We start from the raw sequence: 20252 nt of genomic DNA on the forward strand, positions 1-20252 counted from the left end.
GTTCAAATTACCCGGTACATATTATGTTTAATGGGAAATTGGAATTTAATCTACCTCACAAAGGAGATGTGGTAATAGAAAGACAATCTAATTTTAAAGTAATTTCTTCCTCGTTAACATCTGATCAAAGACATCTATTGGAATTAAAAGTTAATGATACCAGAAGTAATCTGGAACAAGCTACAATTATTAAACATATAAGTAACTATTTCAGAAATTCATATTATCAGATATTCATTAATATTTTTGTGTTTAGCTCAATAGCGTTTTTGGGAGTTGGATCTAAGGAATTATATGAAAAAATTAAAGCACATTACAAGCCTCGAAATAGCTCTAAAAAACTTATAATAAACAGATTGGAAACAATACCTTTGAGATCTAGAAGTAGACGTTAAAATTTAAGCATTGTTATAGTTGAACAGTAGTTCTAAGTATCAGTTTTTAAAAGTAAATTTTACAATATTTTTTTGGGGGGGGTTGACAACTTTAGTTAAAACAATGTTTTAACCATTTGTTATTCTCCTTCCAGTAGAATTTTTCTTCCAGTCGATAACCTAAAAAGCAAATTATCTATTCAAAAAAAAAACCAGTTGAATCAAAATAGGTAATCAAAAAAAAATCTCATCCTTATGTATTTAAAATATTCAGAGTAAAGTGTATCTCACTCCAATGCATTTAAAATATTCAAAGTAAAGTGTATCTCATCCCTATACATGGAAACAACTGTTATTATTAACTAGTTTTAAGCGTTTTCGGATTTTCGATTAAAAGTTTTCTTTCAGAAAATATTGAGTAACTTTAAAACTAATATCATATGTGTTTTCAACATTGTAATAGAATTTTAAAGACCGAGCTCGATTAAAGAGAGACTACAAATAAAAACTTTTCTTTGTTTCAATCATATTTTGGTTTTAATATATAAGGCGGAAAAATTATTTAAGCAGTTATGTCTACAACAAACTTTAGACGGTGAAACATAAAACTTTAAGTGATTAAAGAATGAAGAGAATTTTTGGTAGGCTTTATTTTATAATATCAATTAAATTTTCAATAAATTTTATAAGATAGAGTATATAGCTTACATTAGATAGAATCTTATGTTTTAGGAAGGAGTCTAGAACTAGATATATGTAATACAAAATTGTAGAACTATTGCCTTAAGTTTTGTCATAATTTTTGCATAATGAAATTTTTTTTGAAATATTATTAAAATTCCTTTAATTTTTTCTCCTAATTAAAAGATCTTAGATTTACGTTTAAATTTGTAGATTCCTAGGTAAAATTAGAAAAATATTTTAATGTAATATTCTCTATGATCTTAAACAAATTAAAGAGCAATATAGGAAAGTTTATTTCATTTAAATTTAACAAAGCCAGTTTTTCTTTCCAAATATAATAACTGTTGAGTTTTAGTTGAAAATATAAAAAGAATTTTTTCTAAGTAATTATTAAAGTAAGATTTTAAATAAATAGATATATATAGAGGACCTTTAAGCATCTTAATTAAACTCTTATATGTTGAGGCAATGAAAGTATAAATTCTAGTGTTTCTTTAAGCAGTACAATTTTGGAACCCAAGTATATTCTCTCTAAAAATGGCAAAAGAATACCTAACAAAAAGAATGACATTTATCTATAGGTTAAATACACCAGGATGTAAAGACCTTTAGTTAAATAAAATTGTTCACATATCTCGAAAATGAAAATCAACTATATAATAATCATTAAATTGATTAGCCGTAGTAGAATATCTATACCTACTTAAGATTGAATACACCTAGGTTGTAAAGATCTTAACAAATGCTACAAGGAAGAGAGAGGACAATACTTTAAAAACTAAATTCTAGTGTAAGAGAAATATTAGTTTGAACTTAAATGCCTTCCCAAAAGAAAGTTTAATTGAGTTTATTGAAATAAGACTTTATATATTGAGTTTGTTAGATTAAGATTAGGTTAAGATATATTAGGATATAAAAAGGTAATTAAAATAGAATTGAAGTACAGAAAAAAGATTTTGAATAATTATAGCGGGAAAATTTTATCAAGAAGCAAGATTTTATAAACATATTTATCCAATTAGCAGGTTTAACTTAATTCTTTAATTATCTAGACTAAGACTTTTCCTATAAACAAGATGTATATTAAAAGATTATTACATAAGTAACATTTTTTGTAAAAAAAAAACTTGAAGTTATATCGAAAGCTTGAACCGAAACATTTAGTTATAAGTTTTGCGTTAATTAAAAAAAATAATAAGTTTTTACTACTGAGGAGGTCAAATATTTGATAAGAAGAATCACGTTTTAAAAACAACACTGTATTTAAGTTAAGTTTGAATATTATTTACAAATTTTTGAAAGATTTAGTTTAAGTTTGAAACAAAAAGGTTATTTACAATTTTAAAGTATAAATTTGAGTAAAGAATATATAAGGTAGTTTATCAAAATTGAATTTTCTGAGGTAGTTAATTAAAAAAAATATAGTTATTATTTAGGCCAAAAACTTCAAAACAAAACATTATTCATAAATTACATAGTAATTGAATTAGTTTATAATTTTATCACTATTTTTATAAGAATTTGATGGAGGAATTTTGAAATTTTGAAATCTTTATTATACATGCCAAATTATATAAGAAAGTAGAATAATAAGTATTTAAGCTTTGAGATCTTAGTTTACTAAATATCACGAAAAGACACGAGGTAGTTTATTATGTTTGAATTATTGAGGTAGTTAAAAAAAATAATATTTATCACTTAAGCCAGAAACTTTAAACCGAAATGTTTAGTTACAATTTATGAAGAATTTCTTTTGATTTAAAAAACCTTTTTTTTCACTAATTTTATGAGATTTTTAGTGGTGAAATTTAGAGTAGTTACAATTTATGAAGAATTTCTTTTGATTTAAGAATTTTTTTTCACTAATTTTATGAGATTTTTGGTGGTGAAATTTAGAGAATTTTGAATTTGTATATTTTTATCACAATTTTTATCACAGATTAAGTCCAAAAGTTGAAAGACCAAATAAAAAAAAAGTCCGAAAGCAGAGTTTTTTTTATCAGTTATGAATATTGAAATTTAAAGAATTTTGAATTTGTATATCACAATTTTTATCACAGATTGAGTCCGAAAGTTGAAAGTCCGAAAAGATTGAGTCCGAAAGTTGAAAGTCCGAAAAGGTGGGTCCAAAAGCAGAGTTTTTTACCAGTTGTGTATATTGGGGTTTGGAACCATCTGAAACAAAATTAAAATTGATTAGCATTCATTTATTGTAATAAGGAAATAATTTCTCAGTAAAAAAAAACTTTAAGATGTGCAAACTAAAGAACTATAAACTTATAGTTAGAAATAACTCCTCTAATTTAAGGGGCAGGGATGAAATTATAGTTAGGACTTCCAATATAGATTTACGACTCATGGAAGAAATTTTATTATGGCTTATTCAACAAACCCGATTAAGATTAATGCAGAAAATTAGTAACTTAAAGAATAAGGAAAAAAGTAAACATTGCATTAGAAAGAATAAGCAAGCTGATGATTTAAATAAGTCATCAACATTTTTTGAATACATTGAAGTTAATATGCGTTTAGCTAAGCAAGTACAGAGGGCAATGCTTCTTAGCGTAGTTAAAACTTTAATGAAAAACTTTAAAAACTTAAAAACAATACTAGCTTTACCAAATAATTTGTTAGAAAATAATAGGTGAAAAGTTTAATTTTAAAATACTGTAAAACTTTTATAAAATTTGTAATTACACATATAGTAAGCTAGGTACTGTAGTTAAGATTTGTTTTATAAGGAAAACTTTTCTTACTCTATTCACGGGCAGCAAGAAAGGGTTTCTTGACTGTCCCAGTTCCGCAGATAGACGAGCCTATAAATAAAAATTTTTATTAGGTAGGAATTTATGTTTTAATATCTGAAAGTATATATGATCAGAAAAAAAGTCAGTATATATTATAGAAAGGGTACTTAAGATTTGAGGAGTTTAAAGTAAATTAGAAGGAAGTAAATTAAATCATTTGAATTAAAGAAATTTAATTACCAAAAACCTAGTATAAAATTTTAGTATATTAAAGTTACAGAAGCGAAGTAAAACTTAATGAATTAGGTAGCTAATAATTAGTTTAATACACCTATAAATAATTAGCAGGGATTCTATGCAATCAAATAAAAAAAATAGCCTACTGTATATCAAAGTTTATTTAAGTTTAGAATGACTTTTATAAAAGTAAAAATAATAATTTCTTTCAGAAGATATAAAAGCCTTATTTGATATACCTCTAGATTTATCTCAGGGGGTTGGGGCATCATTTCAATCGCCTGATTTGTCCGAGGGGGTTGTTGGTGATGGTGACGCAACTCTAGTTCTTGGCTCTCATCTCGTTCGGGATCTAAAATATAAAAAGACTTTTAACTAAACTATATTAAATGATTATTAAAGAATATTTACATCCCTGTAACATCACTTATAGCGAATATTGGGTTTTAAACAGCTGTCAATACCATAAACTAAATAAAAATCTAATTATAATCTATACTACTATACTCATATTTTTTATAATTGTCATTAACATATTAGAAAGGAGATAAAAAAAAAACTTTACCTGGTTGGGAAATATTTTGTCTTCTCTTCTTGAAACATAATCTCAATACTGCCGCCGTTCTAAAAAAAATGACAGCTGTAATTACTTCGGATGCTAGTATCAAAAAGCCTACCCGGGCTACAAAGCTATCTGTAGGCCTGGATTTTTATAGTCCTGGACTAATAAAGATTTTACCAAGAAATTGCGTTAAGATAGATTTGCGTTTCCAAATTAAAGCACCCGAAAGTCATTTTACTATGCTTAGGGAGAGATCAAGTTTAAGTTTAAAAAATATAATATGCACTGGTGGGATCATAGATCCTGATTATTTGGGTAATGTTTATTTCATACTTCATAACTTATCAGGGAAAACATATGTCATCCAAAAGGGTGAAAAAATAGGTCAAATGATATTTCTAAAAAGCTGTTATCGAAAAATATTAACCATACGCAGTTTTGGGGCTGAGAATGCAAATAAGCAAATGTCAGAATTAAAATATTTAAGAGAGGAAAGAGGAGAAATGGGGTTTGGTTCTAGTAATGAAATAGAGGGGGAGAATAAAATAATAAACTTACCCGAGAGCCAAAAGTCCAAGGGCAACAGCACCAAGAAATAACTTATCGGTCGTAGCCTCATCGCGTTCTTCTTGCAGAAGGGAATTGAGAATTGTTTTAATCTTATTTAAGATAATCTGGGAACTTCCATCCGGGATACTCATTGTTGAAAAAAAATCTGAAATTAAAATTTTTTATAGTAATAGGTAAGTAAATCTAAACTCAATAATTATAGGTATTAATTTATCTATTGACATTATTAGTAAAGATATATAGGTAAGCATAATCCATACTGATGTTTGTGTTTATTAGTTTAAGCATTGATAATATTAGTAGAGAGATAATAGTGTTTAAAGAACATTTTTTTTGGGATAATGTACAACTGTATAATAGGGGGATTCGCCTTGTTAAAACATAGGTTGGCAATTTTTTATAGTTCTTACAGGGCTTAATTGTTTTGTTGACACTACTGTAAAAAAAAACTTATTAGCAGTTGGTACTTTTCAGTTACACAAGAGATGAAAATTCTAAACTGTAATAGAAAGTATGAATTTAGTTTATCTCAAAAACAATAGGAAACACTAAGTAAACTTTAGATTGAAAAAGATTTTTGCAGATTATTCACAACGGAGTCAGGAGGGATAGTAGACAAATTGGGGCCAAAATTAGTAGTATTAAAATATTTGGTAGGATCAAGGTTTTTCTGGGTAGCACGATGAACTCTTGAGCTAGCCGTTTGACTCTGCTGGGAACGCCGTTTAATCTTTTTAGTACACTCTTGACCTACGAATAAAAAATCAATTAACAACAAAAATAATAAGTTTTCTTTTAAATTTAACCGTTCTAGTAAATACGCAATAGAAATTAAGAATGCCGCTGATAATTATGAAGTTTGAAAAATGAAAATCGCGAAACCTATACACGAAGACGACATTATGAATAAGGAAATTTAATTAAAGTAAAAGAGAATATAACAAAAGCAAAATAAACCAAATTAAAGTCTAAAAATAATATCTATTGGTTTAATTTTATTTTTTCCATCTTATTCTTATAATTTTTTGGACACACGCGATCAGTATTGGCCATTTTAAAAATTGAAATTTGATCTTTTTGATAATAGTATCATAAATATATATAATCTATATAGACTAACAGACTATAAAATCGTTCACACCCAATAAAAAAGTCTGCAAATTAATTTCATAAAATAGCATAAAATAAAATCTTACCCAATGCAAGCAAAGCGAGTAATATTAGGATAAGAAATAGGGCCACTAGAATTGTACCACCAATAACCAAAATGGAGAAATAACCTGGGCTATAAAAAAAATACATTTTATTAAAAATGATAGGTAAACAATTTTTTTCTTTTAAAATTTACCTGCTGATTATTTCATAAATTGACTGATAGGAATTCTTGGCAGCCAAACCATAATCACGGTGGATAGATTTGTTATAGGCAGGACTCGGTTTTGGGGTAAAACTGGGAATATTTGGTAAACTATAAGTTTTTGTAGAAAAGTTTCCAACCTGGGTTTGAGGACCAGATTTAAGTTTTCGCTTATTTGTAACTTTACCACTGAGTTTAGGAGAAGGTATTTTAGTGGTAGGAACTTTTGGTAGATAAGTGGTTAGAGGATCCAATTTCACTTCTTTAAAAGGAGTTGAAACCACTTCTTGGGTCCTAAAATTTTTTCGAATTTCAGGCTCAGAAAGTTCCTCAGAATCTGCCTCCAAGACCCGGAGAGAGGAGGAGGTAGAGGTAGACATAGAGATAATTGAGAGACCGGAACCTGAAGTTATCATCGTGGTGGACGGAGATGAGACCACTCTTGATGATGGAGGCGAAGTTGTGGGCGTTGGCAACGGAGAAGACAGCGTTGCTACATCAGATTCTAAAGTGGTTGCTGAGGATAAGGGTGACCCTACTGAAAGCAAAGAAGCTGATGAGGTTGGTGAGAATACAGAGGATGGAGCAGCTGTTGAAGCCTCAGATGTAACTGAAGGTAACTTTGAGTTATCAGTAGATAGATGTGTAGCAAGCTGGGTTAGAGTTTCTTGCAATAGAGCTGGTTTTTCTAAAGTAGATTCCAAGAAAGGAATGTCAGGGGAAGATGGAAAAGTAGTAAAGTAGTCAGAGGAAAAATCAACATAGGAGGAATCACTAATATTCAACGCATCTTTAACAGATAGATTGGGTTGTGTAGTGTAAAGCATCACTTTCTCATCATGCACATCATTTTCATAACTGAAGTCAATAAGCCAATTTCTTAAAAGTGGCATCATGGAGAAAACACCCAAATAAAAAACACTTTACTATAATGAAGTTGTTTTAAGACTAAAGGAACATATTATCTAACAACAGGGTGACCAAAAAATATTTTATTTAGACATGGAGGTCTGTACACCTGCAACAACAAACGGCCATCATGTTGTCAACAAGGAGAATGGTCAGGGAGAGTCAGAGAACAAGGAGGTTAGTGAAAATTCGTATGAGGTAGCTGAAGATTTCGACGACTTCGAAATTTTAGAGGGGTTTGATAGTCCAAGATTGATTAGAAAAAGCTTCCCTGTCCTCATCGGCGATCACTGTAATACGTCTTTTTCCATCCCAGCAGAGAAAAATCTTCTTGAAAGAAAGATTCAGAATAGGCGGGCTCTTTACTCACCTTTTTACTTCTCACTCCCCTTTTCTGAGAAGTCAACACTGTCAGAAATCACAAACACGTCATTGATTTTTAAACCAAGTTATGCTCTATCACCCTATTTAGCTTGTACACAAAAATTTAATTATAAATTGACACACATAGATAGTGAAACATTGTTCAAACACAATCTCTACTACGATAAAATTGCTGTACTCACAGGGGCTGTTGAAAAAAGAGCAGCTATACTTCCTTGCATGCTCAGAATTGATGAGAATAATGTTGAACTCAATCTTCTCAGTAGGTTTAGGGAAACTTGGGGAATCCATAGAGTTCAACAGGCAAGCATAAGTAGCGGGGGGTTTAGGCCAGCATTACAAAGCATGACTAAGAAGTATATCCATCTCTTTGCTCAACCACCCCCACCCCATTATTGTTTCTTTAATGCCAGTACTAAAGATAGTGAAAGTAATCAATTAGTAATTAGACAGCACTATAGAAGCAGTTATTACCAGAAGTTGTATGAGACTAAGACAAACCTGATCCAAGTGTATGGTTGTCCTACAACAATACCCAGCTCCCAATATATTTGCCTTGGAGCACAGGATCAGGAAATTCTTGACTCATGTACCTTCGTGGATAAGGTCTATGGGATTGTACCAGTGGACAATCCTAGAGACCTGAATGTGCTTCTTAGTCAAGGGGAAGAGCTATATCTCGTGGACTCTGGGTACATGAGTGCCCAGTGTCTCAAATTGTATGGGTATTTCCCTGAGGACATTTTTTGGATGCCCCATACAAGGGACGAGATTCGCTCAAAGATTAGAGCTAAATTCTCAGGGGAGGGAAAAATGAACGTTGATAGGTTTCTGGACTTATCTCTGGTCAATATCAGAAATTTGTTCAGTGACTCAGGATTCAACTTACTTTTTGTCTCTCTTCCAAGTGGAAGTATCCTGAGACTGACTCCTGCTCTAATTTTTACCCTTGTTTTGAAACATAGACAAAATGATTTCACCCTCGTCAATTGAAAATTTTTTTTGTTTTTTATGCAGAGAGGGAAGGATGATTTACTTTTTATTAAAAAGTACACAAAAAAAATCAATTTGACTAATGTCCAGTAAACTAAATAAAAAAGTTCTAAAAATAAAAAAAAAACATAAAAAGAATTGTAGTTTTAAAATACATAAAAAAAAAACCAAGTATTAGTATATTTTGAGTTTCCCACAGAAAGTGCAGTTTTTGCTACAATTTTACTAGAGCAAAAACTAGGATTGCACAACAATTCAAAGTTATATAATTGTGTTTTATATCTAGAATATTCTAGACTTTTTGTAGGAAACAAGAGTATAGTTATTTACTGTGATTCAATAATTTCATCATTATTTTGTATTATGTAATTGTATATAGATACTAGAATGTTCTTAGAAACACTTTAATTATACAAGCAAAAACCAATGAATAAGTTTTTGTCATACATAAAAAGCTAATATTGCATCATGTGTAAGTTTCCAGAATCTTCTTTATTATATGACAAAAACTGATGTAGAAGTTTTATTATGACATAAACAGCTAATATTGCATCATGTGTAAGTTTCCAGAATCTTCTTTATTATATGACAAAAACTGATGTAGAAGTTTTTGTTATACTTTTTATTGCACAAAAAGCTAGGATTGCATCAGATTATGCCATTAACTAAATTCTAGAACATTCTAAGATCTCAGTATAAATAGAGCAGCAAAGTATTTGGTTCTCAATGAGCCTTGCACACTCATTCACTCGTAATCTTTTATTTAACCTCTGTATCTCTTAATGTTTAACCTATCTAATGTGTTTATCTGTATACTATCTCTTTTCTTAACCATTCTGTTAGTTTTTATAAGGATGGTGTTTATTTTTATGTGTATCAATTTTTCATTTATCTTAGTTTCTGTTTTACTCTTATTGAGATTTATAGAAATTTTACAAGTTCCCTGTTGGGACTTGTAAAAATCAAATGAAACTCAAAACTAGAGAAATAGGCTAAGTTCTGAAAAATCATATACTTATGCTGCTTTAAAAAACTATCTTTAGCAAATTTATCTAAGTTTAACTATTATATCTTTGGACTTGTAAATTTACAAAACATAATGAAGTTTGATGATTATTTTTCAAAGTATTTGGATAACAAACAATTACATGTCAAGTGTAAAGAAAATCTTAAAGAATCAAATATTATAAGTTTAAAATTTACTTTCTTATTAAGAACTTATGGTTTACACTTTGCAAATCCAAAGATATGTTTTAACTGTCATAAAACATATTTAACCTTATATAAAATAATTGAAAATAACTTAAAAAACATTATTATACTTATGTTAGAATACAATACTAAACTATGATACTCACATTTAATCAACAATAAAGTATAAACAATAAACACTTAGTACATTTTTCACTTTGGTATATATTGAATAATTTGAACTTGAAGTTGTGAGACAACAGTTCTTTATTGCACAAAAGTTAATAAATAATAGGAGATCTTCGCGTGGAAGTGTTTACAACACTTAGGTCTTTGTATTAATTTTGCCATTACTTAAGCAGTTTAAGAGTAAAAGTAAAACTAATTTAAAAACTTAACTTATAAGCATATCATAACTTACTAAAGGACCTTTGCCTCTATATTATCTTGGTAAATGTTTATTATTTAAATATTCTTTATCTAATAGACTTTTTCTTAGAAAGCAAAATAATTACTAATTTAAAGCTTGTTAGAAAGCCCTAGTACCTTTGGAAGCGGTTAGTAAAGAGCGGAGTTATTCCTGCGGAGGGAATAGCGTGATTAGTGGTTATGTATATAGTTGATATTCATTAGGTTATGATGGTCTACATGTACAACTTGTTAAAGGACCTTTGCTACTATATTGTCTAAATATAAAGTAACTTCAAAAAATACTTTGATGATTTCTTTTATTTAGAAATTCAAAGTAGTTGCTAATATCAAAGCTTGTTAGAAAGCCCTAGTACCTTTGGAAAACGTTAGTAAAGAGTGGAGTTCTTTCCTCCAACTTGATTAGGAATTATTCAAGTGCAAAAATAGAATCATTCTTAGTTGAGGGTTAGGAATCAACGTGGTTAGCAATTACATATATAGTAGATACAAATATTTTAAGTCTTGTAAAATTACTAGAGATTAAAGGACAGCTATCTGTAGGCGTTTGGAGCTTTAGGGACTGAAACGCACGACACAAATGCAATTGAGAACCTTGTGTACAAGCAATTGCAACTAGATGACACTCTAGAGGCCCTAGAGAATGCTAGTATATTTGTGGCCATTGGTCGCGGCCCTAGGGGGACACTCGCACCGGTTGACACTCCAGAGGCCCTGGAGCATACCGGAACATGGGAACCTCTATAGTTGTACCTCTCTTTAAGGATGCTTGATAAGAAATATTAAGTTGTATAATACATGCTAAATTAGATTTTGGGACACTGATTAGTACAGCTCTGTAGCTTAATAGCTTGGATTCTAGGAGTAAGGGTACGGTAGCGCATCAAGTTGTACTTGTATAAGCCGGCTATGCAGTTTACTCTGAGTTTCTATTGTTATAAGAAAAGCTAAATACATCTGGTAGCTTGCTAGAGTTTAATTAAGCATTGGATAAATCTTTATTTATTTATTCTTGGAAAATCTAGCTTTATTTAATATTCTCACAAATTACAGCTTATAAGTACTTCATAACATAATTTTAATCTAAGTTTAAAGTATTGAATTGAACTGTTTTTTTTCTTTGGCAAAGTTGAATTGTTTATCACATCTATCACTTGAATCAATTTAGCCTAACCAGCTAAATGTTGTAAATTTTGACAATATTGCGTTTAACTTATTCGGTTTGGTAGCTAAGTTTATGCTTTGTCATATGAGTTGGAGATTGGCTTCAACTTGGTTGGTATTCTCTTCTTGTTCTGAAACTTGGCACGTTTTATTAGAATTGGGAGAAAACATATCATTTGGTGCAACATCGGGTTGTTCAATATTTTTTTTTGGTGTAAAGGGGGGTGCATATTAGTTTGTTTTTTACATCAAAAAAAAAAACTAAAGCTGAACAGGTTTTACATTATACAGAGATTCAGAAGGTTATTAGTGCAAGTGCAAAGTAATATAACTAAAAAGTGAAGTGAAAATTTTTACATATATAAGTTTACAATAGTGAATAAGTTAATTTGTATGTTATTACAAATTTACAAATTAAATTAGAGTGAAGTCTCTGCATTAACTTTTATTTTTTTAGAAATTGGTAAGAATATATCTGAAAAATTATTGCTTGATTCACTTCTACAAGAGATATATTCTTTGCTTCATCATAAGTACCAGACAGGTGGTAAGATAAATAAAAAGGAGTGTAGATAGATTCTTTTTGCATTACTGTACCAAAAGAAATTTTTGGGAAGAATCTTCTAATAAGTTTTATATCAATTATAAAAATTTTATATATTTCCATTTTTAAGTCCGCAAGTTTAGAGATAGATTCTTTTTGCATTATTGTACCAAAAAAAATTTTGGGAGGAATCTTAAAATAAGTTCTGATATCAGTTAGAGTAATTTTACATTTGTATAATAAGTCTGCAGCAAGTTTTGAGTAAAGGTTTCTTTTTGCATTATTGTACCAAAGAAAAATTGGGAGGAATCCTTTAAGAAGTTTTATATCAACTAGACTAGCTTCTTTAATAAGCTTTAATAAGAAGTTTTATATCAGTTAGACTAACTTCTATAATTGTATCTCAAATTTTAAAATCTCAAGTTTAAAATTTAGTATCTCAAGTTTAATTAAAAAGAAATTTTAGCCAGCAAAATTAATTTTTATTTTTGTATCTCAAGTTTAATAATTTCATTAACATCTATATTTTTTATTAATTTATTAATTTTTGACCCTACAATTTTTAAACCAATAGTGGTTTTAGTCAGTCATATCTTAACATCTATTAAGGATCTTTTTATACTTATTCAAAATGAAATCACTAAGAAAACGTAGTAAAAGTAGGGAAAAAGATATTGACTATTTGAGAAATATGTCAAGTCTTATTAAGTCCGATGGACAAGGGGACTTAGAAAGTTTACCAATCTCTTCTCAGGATTTAGTAGAAGATGAAACTAGCCCTGAGTTTAATATTACTGAAAGAGTTATGTCTAGAAATGCAGAAGACATAGTCTTAGTCAATGATATGAATGATACTGTTGAGATACTAAAGCAAGATATTAAGTTTAATAATACTATTGATAATAACTTAGGCCGTATATTGCTTGAATTAACTGCTCAAATAAATGATTTGAATAAGAAAACAAATCTACCTAAAGGTAAATCAGTAGATGAAACTGTTAATGATTTTAATGAACATTTAAAGGACTTAGAAACTAGTATTAATGATAATGTTAGTAGGAGAGTGGGTAAGATTGAAGACCTAGTAGAACAACGTGTTAATGAGGCCTTACAGAAACATGTTAGAGAAAAAACTTTTAGTAACTATATCAATCATGCTGAAACAATTTTCCCCCCAAGTTTTGATTGCAATTCTATTTCAGTTATTTCTGATGAAAAGATAGGTCTAATCAATCACACTTTTCCTACTAGACATAAATTTAGCGGTTTTGGCACTCCTTCCGTTGTAGAATTTTTAAGAAATATGAATGCGGCACAAGCTCAATGTAAATTATCTGAGCATACATTTAAAGAAACACTCCTAAGATGCACAACAGGAGAAGTATATGATAGTGTAGCTACAATGGTTGATGGAAATATATCTCTTTCTGAAATTTATAACGCGTTATTAACTAAATATGATACAAGATTGAGGCCTGAGCATGCCCAATTAGAACTTGAGAATTTTGTTTTGCCTAAGGATCCTACATTTAATAAAGTTGTTAGTAAAATTATGGCTCTATGTCAAAGAGCTTGTTTGGAACATGGAGAGCCTGCTAGGACTCAAATTTATAATTTAACTGCTATTGGATATTTATTAAAAAATTTACCTTATGGATCAATCAATGATGGGTTAAAGATTAGAGCAGATTTAATTACAGAGTTAGGTAGATTCCCAACTTTTGCTGAAGTAGTACAAGCACTTAGAAAGTATGTAGGTGCTATTGATTTAAATTATAGAAGGGATGATAATAGGAAAAGGTATAGTAGGAGTGAGAATTTAAAAGCAAGTGATATCCCTGTTCCTAAATTTTCTGTAAGAAATAATATGCGCGCAAAAATATCAGAGATTAATCATAAGCAGAATTTTTTAGGGAGAAGGAATGATCATAATTTTAAATCTCAGTCTTATAACAATACAACCCCTACAAGTAATAGGTATAATGGCAATCAGCAAAAGTATAATAATAATAACAATAGTAACTATAGAGACCACAGAAAACAAAATCCCAATTTCATTCCCTTAAAAGATAACTCTAAAATAAACAATAGCAGAAATAATGATAATAATACTAACCGCAAAGATTATGGAATTCATACTGAAGTAAATGGTAGATTAAGATGTAATTTTTGTGGTAAAAACACTCATGCTGGCAGCAAACTTTGTTATGAAATGAGAAATGATGAAGGAATTATAAAATTTACAATTCCCACTTCCGAACCTTGTCTTGTTTGTAAAAAAGAGATTGGTAAAACTTTATATCATCCATCTTACAGGTGTTTTAATAGGCCAGTTGCAAAGCAACTTAAAATGCAAGGTAAATGGAGATATCCTAGTGCTGAAGAGAGAAGGCATCTCGATAAGCAATTGAGTGGTAATTTAGCCTAAAATAAAAATGTCTAATTTTAAAAATCAACCTTTTCAAAACCCTCCCTCTGGGGAATTGAAAAGTGTTGATATCTCTGTAAATATTGGGCGAAAAATATATATACCATGTAAATTATCATTTAAAGATTCAATATTTAAACAAGCATCAGGCATGTATGATACAGGAGCTGATACCTGTATTATGAGATTTTCATATTTTTCTAGACTTTTTTCTGAACATAATAAACAGGAACTATTGTCATTAATAAAAGAAAGTAATTATGAAGTATCTGGTATAACAAATAGGAAGATTGATGTTATTGGCTCAGTTTATATGTCCATGTTTTTACAAGGGGGGCCAGTACTTAGTATAGAATTTTTGATAGTTGATCAATTTGATCAATTTCCATCTGAATCACCTTTTATTATTGCTTCAAGAATGCAAACATTATTTGGTCTTATACTAATGCCTAGTAGTCTTGAAAATACTATTAAAGTAATTCAACGTAATAAATATGGGAATAGAGTAATAACTAGTTCTTATGCTACAGAGCTAGAGCTCAACACAGCCTATGGGGTAGTTGAAAAGATTTCAAGCATGCAAACAGTAAAAGTTGATTTTGTCATTTCAAAAGCATCTAAATATTTAGTCGAAGATAAAGTAATAGTTTCTCAAGATAAAGTTCCATATGATGAAATGGATGGGTTAAGAATAATTACAACTGTAACAAAAATACACTATAAAGAGTACCAGTATGTAGTAAATGCTCTAGTTGAAAATTTAAGTAATAAAACTTTTTCTGGGGTAATTAAAGCAACAATTGATTTATTTGATAAACAATATAGGTTGTATCCCATTAAAGATAATTCTAAACATATTAAGCGATCTATGAGAAGGCTTAAAACAGATAAAGTATCTATTATGTCTGAATGTAGATTACCAGATGATAAAGAGGTCTCAATTAAAAACATTGTCATAAAAAAGCCACTAATTTTTAATGATTCTAAAATAAAGTCAAAATGTTATAAAGTAGATATTAGTTTCCCAAATCATTCACCAGATTTATCTGATTATACAGCAGTAAACAATAATGTAAATGATCCTAATGTTAGTTTAACAGATGAGCGCTATCCTATTAAGGAAAAAGTAATACCAAATTATGATCTTAAAAACTATTATGATTCTGAACAGTCAGTACAAATGGGATTCCAACCAAACTGGAATGATATTAAAGAAAAAGATCTTCAGCCAGAAGGTATTGGAATTCCAATTTCTATTTTAGACACTCCTAAAGATATCATTAAAGAAAGTAATTATGATCCTAAAATTTGGCCTTATGTTAAAAATATATTTATAGATAAATATCCACAAATAGTTTCACGGCATTCTTTAGATAGGGGACATTTATCCAAAACTTTAGGTTATTTTAATTTAAGGTTAAAAGAAAATATTGTACTACCTAAAAACAAAAAGATAATATATGAATCCTCTGCAGACGCTAGTATGCTGAGGGATGTTTTAGATTATTTATGTAAATTAAAAGTAATATCGAAAGCAAGTCTTACTGGGGATGATATACCAAATTTTAGTTCACCATGTTTTTTAGTAAAAAGGTCTTCAAAGGATTCAGCTGCAAGATTAGTAGTATCATATAAACTTTTAAATGAATGTATAAGTCAAGATCCAATAACAATCTCAAATTTTGACATGATATTAAATAGATTACACTCAGCACATTGTTATAGTTCAATAGACTTGAAGTCAGCTTTTCAAAGCATAGAGCTGACTCCAGAATCCAAAAAATTAACCCTATTTAGTTGTATGTGGGGGAGTTACATTTTCAATACTTTAGCTACAGGTATGTCTGTATCTCCAAATGCTCTCGCTAGATTTTGCGATGTAATGATACATCATATCCCAAGTAGAGATAAAAATGGTAAAATACAATTAAATGAAAAAGGACTACCAATAATGATTAATGATAGGATACCTAATGTAGAAATTTTCTATGATGATATAATTATTTTTTCAAAAGCTGGGCGTACTTATGAGGAAACCATTAAAATACACTTTGATTTAGTAGAAAAGGTTGTTTCTAGATTAGCATTTCATAGAGCTAAACTAGAGGTAGCTAAGAGTCAACTTTGTAAGTTTAAAATATCCTTTTTAGGCTGGCTTATAAGTAATAACTATTTAATGGTCGATCCAAGAAGGGTCGAAAAACTAAATGAGAAAACTTTTCCTTCTAGTGCCAAAGGCATGAAATCATTTTTGGGTGAAGTAAATTGGTTAAGAAATACTTTAAATTTTCAAGTTTTAAGAAACATTCATTATCTAACACCTCTTACTAGTACTAAATTGGGAAAATATAATCCAAATAATATACATAGAGAAAAATTTGAGGAACTTAAGAAACAGCTAACTCAAAGTTGTCTATTCTCAAAAATATGTTTACCAGGTGTACCTAAAATACTTTTTACTGATGCTGCAAGTGAAAAGTATAGTCAATACTCTTGCGTTTTAGCACAAATAGTACCAGCAAAATATTCAAAAAACTTTGTTCCATCTTACATATATTTAGACGATCCTACCCATAGAATTATTTTTGATTTAAAATTACCAGTAAAGCCAGTTCCTCTTAAAAAAGATAACCAAACAATCAAGGATTATTTAATAAATCTTGAGAGTAATTATCCGCCTGAGTATGAATATTTGGATGATGATACCTTGGGGTATCAAGAACACTTTAAGATCTCTTTATCCGTATGTTTAAAACTTATGTTGGAACTTCAAAATTGTGTAACAAAATTTGAGAGTATTTGTTTTGACCTACAAAAACATATTAGAGAACATATTATGTATAACCATATTCTGGATACTGAACATAAAGGTAATAAACTAAGTATGAAATTATATTTAGAGGACATTAAAAAAGGTGTACTTAAAATAGATACAGGATTACACATTTTTAGCGCACTTTCAAATGTACTACATAGGCCTGTAACTCTTATTAATGCAACAAATAAATTCAATGGTAAAAAACTTATAAGATTTAATAATGATAAAAACAAACCTCCTTTTTTCTTTTTATTGTATGAGAAAAATTCGAATCTTATTGTTAGGCCTACAATTTTAAATAAGCACTCAGAATATAATATAGGTAAACATAAGGGTTCTTTTGAAATAATTTTATATCACTCAAAAGTAATCCCTGAAGAAATGAGAAAAACTAATATTATGCAACTAGAATTGTATGCAATTTTAGGTTCATTACAAGCAACTAGAAAAATGGTTAATTCTGATGAATTATTATTAGCTTGTGATAATAAATGTCTTTATTATCTGTATAATCAAGATGTTAAAGACAGCCATACTAAAATTAATAATTGGGGAGTTAAAATAGAACATGATTATCCAAATTTAGGTTTAGTTTTTATAAAATCTGAAAATAATCCAGCGGATTTTTTGAGTCGCGTTTTTCAAGTTAGTAAGCCTGAAATTGCTCACATTAAATTACCATATATTGTAAAGGATTCTTTAAATGATTACATGCCTAATCAAACAACAATGACTGTAAAAGATTGGCGTGTATGGGTTGAAAATAACCCACAGTTTATGGAAGTTGACAAAACAAAATTGACAGAAAGACAGTTAGAAAGTATTAACAAAAGAGATAAAAATATTGCAAAAGGAAAGGAAAAGGGGAAAGAAATAAAATCCAACAGTTTTCAAGTCACTTGGAAAATTAATAATTCAAAAGTTATAGAAGACATAATAATAAATGAACTAGATCCCAAAGTTTTTGGATCAGCATTGTCTAACAATCTAGCCGAGCGTAATACTAGGGCAGTATTTAATCCCATAAGAGTTTTAGAAGATATATTAACAACTGATAAAATAATAGAAGAACAGCAAAAACAATATACACAAATATATACCAATTGTGTAACCAGTAAAGATAAAACTTATAAAGATAAGAACACATTTTATTTTCTACAGTTAGGAATTTTATATATTAAATTTATAAATAAAATCCCTAGAATTTATGTACCAGATAGTTTATTGGATAAATATATAGCTATGGTGCATACCATTGTAAACCATGGTGGTCCTAAGAAAATGATTAGCAATTTGATTAATTACTATAATCCAAATTTACAAAAATTATGTTACAAATATGCAAGTATATGTGTAGCATGTATGTTAACAAATCATCCTAATAGATCAAATAAATTAGGAGTTTTTCCTCTTACAGCTGGAGTTTTAGAATGCATACATATGGATTTAATTGAAGGTTTACCAACAGCAAGTGGATTTAATCACATATTAATGGCAAGATGTGTAATATCTGGTTATATGATTCTACTTCCTGTTGTCACAAAGACAGCAAATGAGTTTTTATATCTCTTTGTTAACCATATATGGGTTCACTTCCACCCAAAATGCGTTTTTAGCGATAATGCCGGTTTATTTAGTTCTAATAAAACAATACGGATTTTAGCTCTTTTAGGGTGTCAGTTTATTTATTCATCAAGTTTTTCTGGAATGTCACATGGAGCAGCGGAAAGTTATGTGGGTTTAGTTAAAAGAATAATGAAAAAAGTATTATCTAATCAACCTAATTTTAATTGGACGTTTTTACCATCTATAATAGCTCAATTGCATAATTCCAGTCGTATAACAAAAACCGGTTTTACACCTAATCAATTAGTATTTGGCACAGAGTCGCATTTAAGTAAATGTTTCCTAGATAATCCTTTAGTGCCAAAATTTCACCCTATAATTTCTCGTAGTGTAAAAACATTTGAAGCACAACAATTAAGTTTAACAAAAAATCTAGATTCCGTGAGACATTTCATAACAAAGGAAAGAGATAATAGACTTGACAAAGCCAATAGAAATAAGGTTACTAGATCATTCCAAGTAGGAGATGTAATTTTTGTAAAGGATATGAGTAAAATATTGGGTACTACACAACCTCTTAAAACATATTATCATCCTCAACCTTTTGTTATTGTAAAAGTAAATCCAGTTTCAGCCTGGATATCTAGAATTGTTGATGAATTGACCATAATTAGGCCATTTAATCATTTCAAAAAGTATATACCTTTTTCTGATGAATTTAAGGATTTACCTAAAGAAATAAAAGAAATTGCTCAACAACAACCTATAAATCTAACCACTGAAGAAATTAAGAAATTAATTTCATCAGCACCTTTAAATTTTGAATTATTCAAAAATGATGAAAAATTGGATAAATTGACTATTGATTCAATAAATGAGTTTGACAAACCTAAACCTGAAAATTTAATTTCAGATAGTGAAATAAAGGACCAAATTTTAAATGATGATATTGATGAGACTTCAATGCCTATAACAAGAAGTAAATTACAAGGAATAATAAAACAAAAGCAAAAAGATCATGAAAAGTCTGGAGAAACACCAAAACAAATAACGTTTGACTTACACACAGACGAACAAAAAGTATAGAGTAGGTTCATTACTTTTAAGTCTAATTTAATTAAATTTCTGTCCAAAATTTTAGCCTTATAATTTTAAGTAATAATAAAGGTTTTAATTAGTGTAGTAAGAAAATAAAATACATTGTATGATATTTAAGATATTTAGTTCTATTGAGGAAAAATAAAATTTAAAATTTTTGTTGATCACTCTATTTGTGGTATATCTATTAAACACAA

General features: G+C 29.1%; 1 protein-coding gene and 1 long non-coding RNA gene across 4 annotated transcripts in view; one reads left to right on the forward strand and one right to left on the reverse strand.

The window, feature by feature from the left end:
• The window catches only part of LOC145329948 (sodium-independent sulfate anion transporter-like), a 161094-nt gene that overhangs the window by 75788 nt on the left and 65054 nt on the right, over positions 1-20252 (forward strand). Inside the window, exon 1 of one of the 3 annotated variants that reach the window (XM_080174436.1) lies at positions 12086-12109. The exons of the other annotated variants lie outside the window; for them this stretch is intronic. The gene's annotated coding sequence lies outside the window, so the exon portion shown is untranslated. Of the gene's footprint in view, positions 1-12085; positions 12110-20252 lie in introns of those variants that run through there. 3 annotated transcript variants of the gene reach the window in all.
• LOC145329950 (uncharacterized) lies at positions 3117-4396 on the reverse strand. The gene is made up of 3 exons (XR_013883188.1): positions 4282-4396; positions 3815-3874; positions 3117-3233 (listed from the first exon to the last, which is right to left on the reverse strand). It is a non-coding gene; the product is annotated as an uncharacterized LOC145329950 (long non-coding RNA).

The sequence above is a fragment of the Acartia tonsa genome, chromosome 10 (genome assembly GCF_053477335.1).
Source record: "Acartia tonsa isolate MP-2025a chromosome 10, ASM5347733v1, whole genome shotgun sequence".
NCBI classification, from domain to species: Eukaryota; Metazoa; Arthropoda; class Copepoda; order Calanoida; family Acartiidae; genus Acartia; species Acartia tonsa.